We start from the raw sequence: 13,072 nt of genomic DNA, 5'->3' as shown, positions 1-13,072 counted from the left end.
TTGAGAGAGAGCGAGAGAGAGAGACACACACAGAGAGAGACACACAGAGAGAGAGACACAGAGAGAGAGAGACACAGAGAGAGAGAGACACAGAGAGAGAGAGACACAGAGAGGGAGAGAGAGAGAGAGCGAGAGAGACAGAGAAAGAGAGACACAGAGAGAATGGCTGAGCTAGCTGTTGTACTGAGTGCTGGATGTAGCTATAGAAGCATTGCAGCTCTAGTCAGTTGAGTTGTTCCTGATGGTGCAAGGTCTGCCAGCGAAAGACCGATACATGTGAATGAATATGTCTGGTTGCCTGTGGGCACACTACACTGTAGGTTGAATGGGTTTGGAAAAATACATGTCCTTGTGAGTTCAGTGTGAGAGTGTATTTTGGTGTGTTCTTGTGTCCACGTGTCCGTTTGATTCTGGATTTGTCCGTGTGAGTCCGTGATTGGGAGTGTGAGTGTGTGTGTGTGTTCCCGGGAGAATGGAAATTAGAACAAAGTTGAAATTAGAACAGACTGGAAATCCTCCCCTCTCTCCATGCCTGGCAAGATAGACGACTACACAGCCCGACCGCCAAGGGATAAAGGGACTCCCTCTTCATCTTTCTCCCTCTTTCTCCCACTCTCGTTCCCTTTCTCTCACTTTACCAACTCCGTATTTTTCTTGCTTTCCTATCGTTCCCCCTCTCCCTCTTCTCCGCTCTCCTGTGAGAGCCTCTCCTGTGGCCCGGTGCAGTAGATGTTATCGGACTGTGATAATGTAATTCACTCCAGAGACAGACAGGACTGTGCTTCTCTCCAGCAGAGGAGAGGACTTTGGAGTGAATCTCTGGAGTGTCTTGTCATTCCAGTTTACAATCCTGCCGTTCCCAGGGAACTAAACATATTTTGGCGTGGCGACACGACATCCACAGACGTTATTTGAGGATAAACACACATGCTTGCACATACCACACACACACACACACAGGAGCTCACTCATGCACTCCTTCCACAAACAGAGAGACAGATACATGTTCTAGAAGCATGTGCGTACACACCCATTCCCAATGCCACACCTGACTCTGACAGCGTACTGCTATTTGGCATAGATTAGGTCATATCGCTGGCGTACAGCCAAGCACCTTGGAAGAGGCTTACCTCGCCCCGTGGCGAAGCCCTAACCCTGGAGAAACAGCCGTGTCAGGCTGCTATTGGCCTCCAAAGCAATGTCTGCCGTGAAAGTGACGTAGGCATCTATAATAAGAAAGACAGAGAAGATATTAGCTTTAGTATGCATTGCTCAACTGCTTCTGGGCTCCTTCGTCTCAGTGTCCTAACCTTTGCCGTAATCTCACATGGTCACTTCCGCTTGGGCAGGGATCCTCCCTCTCAGCAGAGAGTCCGAGCCAACCGTCCACTTCTCTTATTGGCACAGACTCCACAAGAGTCTCCCTCCCTCCCTCACTCCTTCCCTCATCTGTATAGCTGTCACGCCCTGACCATAGAGCGCCCTCTGGGTTCTCTACGGTGTATAGGTCAGAGCGTGACTAGGGGGGTTTCTAGCGTTTGTATTTCTATGTTGGTGGTTTGTATGGTTCCCAATTAGAGGCAGCTGGTAATCGTTGCCTCTGATTGGGGATCATATTTCGGTAGCCCTTTTTCCCCACCTGCGTTTGTGGGATATTGTTTTGTGTGAGTGCGTTCAGCGCCACGTAGTTCACGGTCATTGTATGTTTATTGTTTTTTGTTTAAGTTTTCACTGCAAATAAAGATGTGGAACTCAACACACGCTGCGCCTTGGTCCGTCCATTATCACGATCGTGACAATAGCTGTATGATATCATAACTACACTGACCACAAATATAAATACAACATGTTAACAGCTCATATAAGGAAATCAGTGAAGTGAAATAAATTCATTATGTCATGACTGGGACTACAGACATTCATCGGTTGGTCACAGAAACCTTTTAAAAAAAAAAAATTGGGGCACTCAGTTCACAACATTGACATCAGCAAACTGCCCACACGACACAATGCACGCTGTCTGCCATCTGCCCGGAACAGTTGAAACCAGGATTCATCTGTGAAGAGCACGCTTCTCCAGCGTGCCAGTGGTCATAGAAGGTGAGCATTTGCACACTGAAGTCGGTTACGACGCCAAACTGCGTCGCTGATGAGCTTCCCTGAGACAGTTTCTGACAGTTGGTGCTGGCTGGTATCAGACGATCCCGCAGTTGAAGAAGCCGGATGTGGAGGTCCTGGGCTGGAGTAGTTACACGTGGTCTGTGGTTGTGAGGCCTGTTGAACGTACTGGAAAATTCTCAAAAATGAGGTTGGAGGTGGCTTATGGTAGAGAAATTAACCAATTGCACGCTCCCTCAAAACTTGAGACATTGTTGTGTGACAAAACTGCACATTTTAGAGTGGCCTTTTATTGTCCCCGGCACAAGGTGCACCTGTGTAATGATCGTGCTGTTTAATCAGCTTCTTGCTATGCCACACCTGTCGGGTGGATGGATTATCTTGGCAAAGGAGAAATGTTCACTACAGGGATGTGAACAGATATGTGAGAAATAAGCTTTTTGTGTGTATGGAACATTTCTGGGATCTTTTATTTCAGCTCATGAAACCAAGACTTTACACTTTGTGTTTATACTTTAGTTCAGTGTACTATACGAGGCAGATAGGAGGGTGGCAGAGAACAAAAAAAAAGACAGAAATAAGGGAGTAGGGAGAGAGAGAGAGTGAGTTGAATCTCCTTCTCGTGCTAATGTCTATTGCAACTGAGAGGAGTGTGAGAGGAATGGGAGAGGGGGCAGGGAGACGGTGTGTGTGTGTGTGTGTTTCTGTGTCCGGGTTTAAAGGATGCTATCCTCTAATATGCTTGCTAGCCGCAGGCCCTTCATCATAACCGGTGTGTTACTGTTTGTGACTGCGTGTGTAGGCCTACAGTATGAATATCATGATTTTGTTTCTTGACCGTAACTGAGTCCACACCGTGTGTGGTTTTCTCCCCTGCTCCCTGGGCTGTAGTAATGGCATAGGATTGTTTTCTCTGTCAAATAAATGCTATAAAAGAGTTAGGCTGGAGCGCCAACCCCAGACACTAGCTAACAAATGACTCAGTCAGGCTGAGATATCGAACCCCCTCTTCTCTCAGACAACTAAAGTACACTCATGGACAACTAGCTACACTCTCAGTGTGTTTGTGTGTACCATAGACATAGATAGACCACTCATCTTTGTATCTGTCCCATTATGACGCCTGTGAGAATACGGGCAGCACCATTGGGGCCATCTCCATTTTGAAGACAAATGTCTTTGTCTACTACTTCCATGAGTTAGTAAACAAACTGAGAGGGGTGCATACTGCCACCTGGAGGGTGCTGTTTGAACAGGTATAAAGTCAAGGTTAGCGATTCACTGCTGCCTGCAGTTATGAAATGTTTGCTCGCGAGCATAATTCATTGGCTGATCCCTCCTGATGACCCGGATGGAATCATGCGAACCTTAAATAACCCACAGGAAGTCCCACCCAGATGACGACTTCAAATTGGTGGACGCCCTCAATGGTAATGTCCATGCAAAAACGGGTTCTTTCCAAGTAGTGATCTCTATCCATCTCTATGACACGCACACACACACACACACACACACACACACACAGCTGCTCCAGCTGTATCCCAGCAGAAGTTTTCTGAGCCTCTGATAGCATCAGAACACTGGAGTACAGGAGAGGATCAGCTTTACCCCCCCCCCCCCCCCCCACACACACACACACACACAGTGTTACAGTCTCAGGAGGAACATGCATTGACATGATCCATTCACTCATATACTGTGTAAATCCCCAAATAATCCTCTCTACCAGATAAACACACACACACACACACACACACACACACAGTAAGGACAACTATGCAGTAAATATAAAGAACACACCGACACACATATCATAACCCCCACACACGCACAATCACATCCCATATAAATACTTGAATGCATTCATTTCCGTTGTTGAACATACCGGTAAGTGAAAAAGCCTCTTACATGACTAGCATAGAATACACACAACACAGAGCCACGCAGTCTTCCTACACTTAGAAACACATAGACAAACGCATCATGGAACGAACTACAAAAATCTCTGAAACTGGATACACTTATCTCCCTCACTAGCTTTAAGCACCAGCTGTCAGAGCAGCTCACAGATCACTGCACCTGTACATAGCCCATCTATAATTTAGCCCAAACTACTACCTCTTCCCCTACTGTATTTATTTATTTTATTTATTTTGCTCCTTTGCACCATATTATTTAGATTTGAACTTTGAACTTTCTTCAAACTACAAATCTACCATTCCAGTGTTTTTCTTGCTATACTTTATTTACTTTGCCACCATGGCATTTTTTTTGCCTTTACCTCCCTTATCTCACATCATTTGCTCACATTGTATATAATCTTATTTTTTTTCTACTGTATTATTGACTGTATGTTGTTTATTCCATGTGTAACTCTGTGTTGTTGTATGTGTCGAACTGCTTTGCTTTATCTTGGCCAGGTCGCAATTGTAAATGAGAACTTGTTCTCAACTTGCCTACCTGGTTAAATAAAGGTGAAATGAAAATGAAAAAAATGAAAATGAGCAGGCCATGGAGCTGTGACTCAACGAACGAGTACATAACATGTACAGACAGAGAACGGGTCTTGTGGGTCTCTCTGATCAGCTACGTACTCGCCCTCCCTTCCCCCCTCTCCATCACACAGAGGCGGAAAAGAGAGAACGTCCTTTCTCTGCCAGCTCACTAACCACCATCGCCACCACCCTACCTCCACAGCATCCCTGCTCCCCCGCTAGCGAACAAACAGTATGCTACGCTACTGCCGGCCCACATTTACATCGGAGTCATTTAGCAGACGCTCTTCTCCAGAGCGACTGACAGGAGCAATTAGGGTTAAGTGCCTTGCTCAAGGGCACATTGAAAGATTTGTTCGCCTAGTCGGCTCGGGATTCAAACCAGCGACCTTTCTGTTACTGACCCAACGCTCGTAACCGCTAGGCTACCTTCCGGGCCTAGAGCTACACGGCTAAAAAGTCACAAAAATACACAGACGAAACCCAAATATCATTGCAGACATCTGAGAGCGCCGCTTTCTCTTTCCAGAGATAGTCATCTTGTGAACTGTCCCGAGAGAACAAACGGAGGGATGGCCTTGAGTCTGGTTTCAGCCCCTCTTCTCTTTTCATTCCTCCTCAGCTGGACAATCGGCAAGAACGTTGAGTTAGCCTCTTGAAAGACACAGCGTTGGCCAGACCAGCTATTTAGCCTCGTTAGCCTCCACCACAACATACAACGGCTAAGCCTACAGACATATTGACACCCAATGTTTTGTCATAGACCCATGTAAGTATGGGTAAGCCTATAAACGTGTTTGCAACCACGCCAAATAGATTGACTGAGAGTTTAGCCTTTCCATAGCCTCGTTAATGCCTTAGCCATTTTACTAAGAAGAGATCGTGAAAAGCTGCACCATAACAAGAGTCAACCCAGACATTACAGCTAATTTCGCTAAACAACAGACATGAAAGACATGACCTGTGTAAAATTGGGCTTGATTAAAGTGTCTGATTGGTGTCTAAGTGTTTCAAAGTGTTTCTCGCGTTGGCTGCTTTGAGACGATGGAGGCTTTGAAGTTCAGCCACACAGTGGAGCATGATGACACATCAAAAGAAGAGGAGAAGAGAGGCGAGTAACACGAGACAAGGCCACCGATTGTAGTCTGTTAAAACTGAAAAAGCATTGGTTGTCTGCGAATTTAGTTAACAGAGCAGCCATTCCTTGAGTCCGCAAGGGCCGGTGGACATTTGCAAGGTCTCCGCCTTTGGGAGAAGAGATTCTTTATACACTACATAACCTAAAGTATGTGGACGCCTGCTCGTCAAACATCCCATTCCAAAATCATGGGCATTAATATGGAGCTGGTCCCCCCTTTGCTGCTGTAAGAGGCTCCATTCTTCAGGGTGGCCTACCACTTTGCGGCTGAGCCGTTGCTCCTAGACGTTTCCACTTCAAAATAACAGCCCTTACAGTTGATCTTGGCAGCTCTAGCAGGGCAGAAATTTAACAAAACTGAATTGCTGGAAAGGTGGCAGGTCACTGAGCTCTTCAGTAAGGCCCTTCTACTGCCAATGTTTGTCTATGGGGATTGCATGGCTGTGCGCTCAATTTTATACACCTCAATTTTATACACCGGTCATCAACGGGTGTGGCTGAAATAGCCAAATCCAGTAATTTGAAGGGGTGTCCACATACACTATATAAACAAAAGTATCACTGGAGCTTCCTGGGTAAAAAATACATTTGAATATGTCAAATGAACATCTTAGAATAGAAATTTGAACACCTTAGAATAGAAATGTCACACTATAAACTATTTGTCACCAGTCTTGAAAGCTAGAGGCCAGGTAGACAAGGCTACATTTGATTGCCAACAAAAAAAAAACTGAACAACTCAACACATTTATACGAATTGAACCACTTGGAGACATCTGTATTTGTCTAATTCTGAGAAAGAGAGAGAAAAAAAGAAGGAAAATCAACTGTAAGTGTTGCTTCAATGCCTACGGCAACAACAACAAAAAAAAGGAGAAAGACCTCGTTTGCTTTCAGAGTGTCCTGCAAGTCTCATCTCTCTTATCTGGGCATATTCCCCACAGGCTGGGTGAAGGGTTATCAGTCTGATGGTGTTTCTACAAACACACACACAACTACACACACAACTACGCAAACGCATGCAGACACACACACTCTCTCCACTCTCTCTCTCCTCCCCTCACTCGTTCCTGTTGCAAATGGTGACCGCGTCAGCTGTACCTCAGCGCCACTGGCCGTCGATTCACTGCAGTCTAACTCCCCTCCTGGCTTTCTCCCTAAAGCAGATTGATGAAGGAGAAGAAACATAAATGCTGAATATTACCTAGATTGAAGACAGGACACACCCTCACCACACACACACACCGTCACCACCGAGACGGCCCACAATCCCAAATGATGTCACCCCTCGGGGAAAGAGAACCAATCGATTAGCTCGTTGGCTTGACGAGTTCAATTGTTCTCCTATCAGCAGGTTAAGTCTACAGATGGTCGCCGAGTGGTGACGACTAGGACCTCTCCTATCAAACCACAGTACAGCACATGTCTCCAAGGCTGTGAAACATCCCCAAATTAGCCCTGAAATGTACATCAAAGAAAACAATGAGAGATCGTAATGGCAACCACGGAGCACGATGCCCCACTGGACACCGTGTCTGGACACGCTGCTCTCTTTCAGAGAATCCCTCCTCTATAACGTCATAAAGTCATGACCCCAGAAACGGCCGGGCCAGTTAGCGCTGAAACCCACTGTGTCGCCTGCTGACTGTGCACCACGCAACAGAGACCAGACGAGAGGTCACCCAGACCCGTGGCCTCTCAGCGGCGATCCTACGGGGCTATTCCCCAGCAGTCCTGCGGGCTACCCGTGGAGTCTCTCTCTCCCCTCAGCGGAAGAGCAGGTCGCGAAGGACAGGCTGGTGTCAGCAGATCGCCTAAGGCCCGTCAGAGTCACCATCAGGGGCAAACAGGGGCAAATGTTCTAGGATTATGTTCCAGTAGCGGCCAAGAGGACGACGGCAACATAAACACCATTCGCTGACAAAGACAGCAACGTGCCATTCGTCGCTTTCAAAGCCTTTTTTAAAAAAAAGAGGTTTCTCCATCAGAGTTCTTCTTGTCATTTCAAAGTAATGGCGTTTCGAAGAATCGATGTGAATTTCTCCCTAACAACATGCGTACTCATCCTCTCTAATGTAACGATATCTGGAAAAACATGCGGGTTTTTTTGTTGTTTTTTTATACACCCACACACAACCTTTATGCAAGCTCCCTTATATCAGTTCACCACATCTCTGTGCAGCTTTGAGGCAATGCAGACATTTCTCATGGAGAGGAAGGAGGTTTATACCGTACGTGACTGACCTGGTTGGCATTTGAAGCCTGAGCGGTGCGGTAACACTGGGCTGGGGGATATGATGTGGGATGGGATGAGGAGCGGCTGGTATAATGAGCTCATAACCGTGAATCATGGGAAGAAAGCAGAGGGTAACATTTAAAGCTCCAAATGCCAACCTCGGTTATGAGGAATGTCAGGAGCGAATCACTCACTCTGAGGCATCATCTGCTGAGAGAGAGAGAGAGAGAGAGAGAGAGAGAGAGAGAGAGAGAGAGAAAGAGAGAGAAAGCGAGAGAAAGCGAGAGAAAGCGAGAGAGAGAGAGAAAGCGAGAGAAAGCGAGAGAAAGCGAGAGAAAGCGAGAGAAAGCGAGAGAGAGAGAGAGGGGGCGGTTAATGATATCATCCGAGCATAAAGAGAAAATTCAATGAAGGGAGACAGTGAAAACAAAAGGAAGATAAACACAAAGATGTCACAAAGAAATACACTTGGAAACTTTTGGAGGCCTGTAGTAGGAGGGAGGGCTTGAACCACATTGTGGAGGGTGTTGTTGTGGGGGGGGAGTAGATGGAGGGTAGTGGGGGGGGTTAGTTGACCCTGCCTGGCCCGGGGAAGACTAATGGTTGCAACAGGAGGGCCGTCCAGCCGCTCACTGACATTCATGCATAAGGCCCTAATGAGCATTGACCCCCAGGGGTCAGGGGTGACCAGGCCCGGAGGGGGTGGGGGGGGGGGGGGAGGGTGACAGTGGGCCGTTCCGCCTAGCCTACTCTCTCTGTAACCCCAGCCTATCCAAACAGCTCTCCTAGACCTCCGAACCCCCCCCCCCCCACCCCCCGTGACACAAGATGGAAGAGCTCACCCCAGGAACATTCCTGTCTTATAGGTCTGAACTCCATGGGGGTCCAACAGTAGAATGGAGGAGAGGGGGTGAAGGAGGGGTAGTCCCAAATTAAGGGGGGGGGGACTAGGGGAAGAAGACGGTATATGTTTTTGGTTAAGTGACAAATCTCCCCATTTAATTTGAGTGGTGATAATGACGCTGTCTGAGACCGAACATCAGCGCATCGGCAGAGCAATTCAAGCAAAGCCAATATGCGGTGATAATGTATTGGGGCTATAGCTTACTGCGCAAACCTCATTGCTACAGTGCTGTTTTTACTTGGTTAAATGTTGCATAGGCTCCAAATCTTGTTAAAAAAAATTAAATTAAAATAAACTCTGAGAGGGAGAGCTCGGCTTGCGCGTGGACGCAGAAAGAGTGTGCCTCTGGGTCCACACAGTGTCAACATGAGACAACCACTGACAAAGGCTGTCATGCTCTGTACGGCATCGACGGAAAATAGGACAAGGGTGAAGCAGGCGGCCCTACTCCGTAACTAGCACGTCACAGACAGACAGACAGACAGACAGACAGACAGACAGACAGACAGACAGACAGACAGACAGACAGACAGACAGACAGACAGACAGACAGACAGACAGACAGACAGACAGACAGACAGACAGACAGACAGACAGACAGACACCCGCAGCGACAGGGATAGCTCCCGACACCAGACTTAAAAAGATCAGGGCAACCCGCAAGAGCGGGTGGCAGGGGAGGGAGAGAGAGATGCCTTGAAAGAGGGAGTGGGTGGCGCTCGAGGGACGGAGTGGGTAACTAAAGGTGACATCACAGACTTTGGGGAGACGAGGAGGAGATCAGAGGAGAGGAGGACATATAGATAGAAAGATGATGAGCGATGTAGAACGGGGACAGCCGGCCCCTAGAGGGAGAAACAGGCACTCAGGACACGTCGTCCTTGGGAGCAGCACGATTGATGGGGATCGAGTGATAAAAACCAGACACACACACACCCGCTCCCTCCATCTCAACATTCTCTCACTCCCTCCTCCTCCCCGTGTCTTTATTCCTATCCCCCCCCAGCTCTCCTCACAGTCGAAGTGTCAAGACTCCACACACTCGAGAGAGCAAGGAGAGGAGAGAGGCATTTTGAATAGGTGTGTGCATGATGCCCGATGTTCTTGCCTTTTAGCTAGTGTGTGTGTGTGTGTGTGTGTGTGTTCCACTCTGGTCTCCCTGCCTACAGCCTGGTCTCCCTGCCTACAGCCTGGTCTCCCTGCCTACAGCCTGGTCTCCCTGCCTACAGCCTGGTCTCCCTGCCTACAGCCTGGTCTCCCTGGCTACAGCCTGGTCTCCCTGGCTACAGCCTGGTCTCCCTGCCTACAGCCTGGTCTCCCTGGCTACAGCCTGGTCTCCCTGGCTACAGCCTGGTCTCCCTGGCTACAGCCTGGTCTCCCTGGCTACAGCCTGGTCTCCCTGGCTACAGCCTGGTCTCCCTGGCTACAGCCTGGTCTCCCTGCCTACAGCCTGGTCTCCCTGCCTACAGCCTGGTCTCCCTGGCTACAGCCTGGTCTCCCTGGCTACAGCCTGGTCTCCCTGGCTACAGCCTGGTCTCCCTGGCTACAGCCTGGTCTCCCTGCCTACAGCCTGGTCTCCCTGCCTACAGCCTGGTCTCCCTGCGGTCTCCCTGCCTACAGCCTGGTCTCCCTGCCTACAGCCTGGTCTCCCTGCCTACAGCCTGGTCTCCCTGGCTATAGCCTGGTCTCCCTGGCTACAGCCTGGTCTCCCTGCCTACAGCCTGGTCTCCCTGCCTACAGCCTGGTCTCCCTGCCTACAGCCTGGTCTCCCTGCCTACAGCCTGGTCTCCCTGCCTACAGCCTGGTCTCCCTGCCTACAGCCTGGTCTCCCTGGCTACAGCCTGTTGACTGATGTGGGAGACTAGGCCTTCCTCCAAGGTTGCTTTTCATATCACTACTGAGAAAAACAGGTGGGTGGGTAAACAGGTGGGTGGGTAAAACAGGTGGGTGGGTAAAACAGGTGGGTGGGTAAAACAGGTGGGTGGGTAAAACAGGTGGGTGGGTAAACAGGTGGGTGGGTAAAACAGGTGGGTGGGTAAAACAGGTGGGTGGGTAAAACAGGTGGGTGGGTAAAACAGGTGGGTGGATAAAACAGGTGGGTGGGTAAACAGGTGGGTGGGTAAACAGGTGGGTGGGTAAACAGGTGGGTGGGTAAACAGGTGGGTGGGTAAAACAGGTGGGTGGGTAAAACAGGTGGGTGGGTAAACAGGTGGGTGGGTAAACAGGTGGGTGGGTAAACAGGTGGGTGGGTAAACAGGTGGGTGGGTAAACAGGTGGGTGGGTAAAACAGGTGGGTGGGTAAAACAGGTGGGTGGGTAAACAGGTGGGTGGGTAAACAGGTGGGTACAACACGTGGTTTCCTTGACGTATTTGAGTAGCGTCAGTGTCATGGAATCTTCTCTGCGGTAGATTTCCCATTTCGACCAATCCGAGATGTTTAAAAGCGAGAGAAGGTCAGGAGCAAATCTGCAAAGAATCCCACTTTTGATGCCCAGAAATGAAGTAGAACATCTGACTGACGTAAGCAGGGTATGACAACCATTTTTCCTTCTTCATGTAAGGGCACATTCCATTCAAAAAGGCATCTGCAGCATGCCATGAGGAAATGAACACTGCAATTAGCCTGTCCATGATTAACTGGTCATATAGTTGAAAGGTCTATGAATGACAAAACCAATGATTAGCCAGTATAAAGCAAGGCCCATCCAGGCACTATAAACACCTCTTTAAATCAGTCTAATCTTTCAGATTAAAAACTCTGCTTTCATTGTTTAGGCTTGTTTCCCCCCCCCAAACAGTGGGGCCGGAGTAAAAATCCTGCTGGGTTTTAGGACTTGAGAGTTGTGACGAGAAACATGCGTCTTGTTTCTGTGGTGGTGGCTCACAAGACACATTCGGCTTCACGTGTGTCTGTGTGTATATCTGTGTGTGTGTGTGTGTGTGTGTGTGTGTGTGTGTGTGTGTGTGTGTGTGTGTGTGTGCGCGCACGCGCGCCAGCTTCAAACGTGTGTGTCGGCTTCAAATGTGTGCTTGTGTGTGTGTGTGTGTGTGTGTGTGTCTGCGCACAAGCTTGTCTGTGTGTGTGTGTGTGTACATGTGTGTCTGTTTTTTTTTTGTTTACTCCATCACAGCTATGTGGGTGGTGCTTTACTAAGGAATGGGGGAATCCCATCCCCACTACCTTCCATTGTCCCTATCGCTCCTTTCCTTTCCCCCTCTGCTCCGCTCTGCTGAGCTGGGTGGTAGTTGAGGAACATGTGTTTGTATTTATCTGGCTCTGACTGGAGCCTTTGTCCGGCCCGTTCATTAATCAACAGACGCAGGCTGAGAAACAGAACAGACAAAAGCAGGGGAGACAGTTGGAAAGAGGGAAGTGTGTGTGTGTGTGTGTGTGGGAGGGAGGGAGGTGTGCGTGCGTGCGCTCGCTCTCACATGCATGTAAAGAAGCTAACTGGAGAACAGGTCAGCCGGGAGAAAAAAAAAAAAAAAACAATCAACAGATATCTCGACGCACGATGGTTACGACGGTTGACATTTCAAAAAGTGTCAGTTGTGAGGCAAAGCGTTTTGACTGGAGTCAAGTGTGGACAGACGGACACTTCAGTCTGCTTTGCCCGTCTGACCTCGACTGTCCTCCCGGTGTCTCCATCTGTGGTGTGTGAAGGTGATCTAACACAGTGCCCCACACCTCAGTATCTGACCCAAACGCAATGGCATTATTTGTCAGCAGATACTTGATACACTAGCTAGCGCTTCTAGCTAATATACTACCACGCTGCTATATACATTCAATGCATCCTACCTCTCCGCAAATAATACATAGCTCCTCTCAAAAATATACTAGAAAACTATAACATGAAAATACAACCAAACTACATGTATATCTGTGAAAATATACAATATTTTTGTACAGAGAGTCAAAGTGGGTAGACATTAAGCAGCTCACACACACACACACACACACACACACACACACACACACACACACACACACACACACACACACACACACACAGCTGAGAAAGCTCCCATGGATGACCCTTGTAGTAGCGCTAAAATTGATCCACTATGCACTTCACGCATCGATCCCCTACTCTCATACATTCCCTGGAGACTGGTTAACTCCTGAGTTAGGCCAGGTGTCTCCGCTTACACTGACGTGCCAATGGGTGTTTGGTGTT

General features: G+C 48.4%; 1 protein-coding gene across 2 annotated transcripts in view; it reads right to left on the bottom strand.

Moving 5' to 3' along the window:
- The window catches only part of LOC115170984 (retinoic acid receptor alpha), a 183,959-nt gene that overhangs the window by 137,379 nt on the left and 33,508 nt on the right, over positions 1 to 13,072 (bottom strand). The window contains exon 2 of one of the 2 annotated variants that reach the window (XM_029727409.1): positions 7,996 to 8,194. The exons of the other annotated variant lie outside the window; for it this stretch is intronic. The gene's annotated coding sequence lies outside the window, so the exon portion shown is untranslated. The remainder of the gene's footprint in view (positions 1 to 7,995; positions 8,195 to 13,072) is intronic. 2 annotated transcript variants of the gene reach the window in all.

The sequence above is a fragment of the Salmo trutta genome, chromosome 32 (assembly GCF_901001165.1).
Source record: "Salmo trutta chromosome 32, fSalTru1.1, whole genome shotgun sequence".
NCBI lineage: Eukaryota > Metazoa > Chordata > Actinopteri > Salmoniformes > Salmonidae > Salmo > Salmo trutta.
This window is presented reverse-complemented; position numbering and strand designations above follow the sequence as displayed.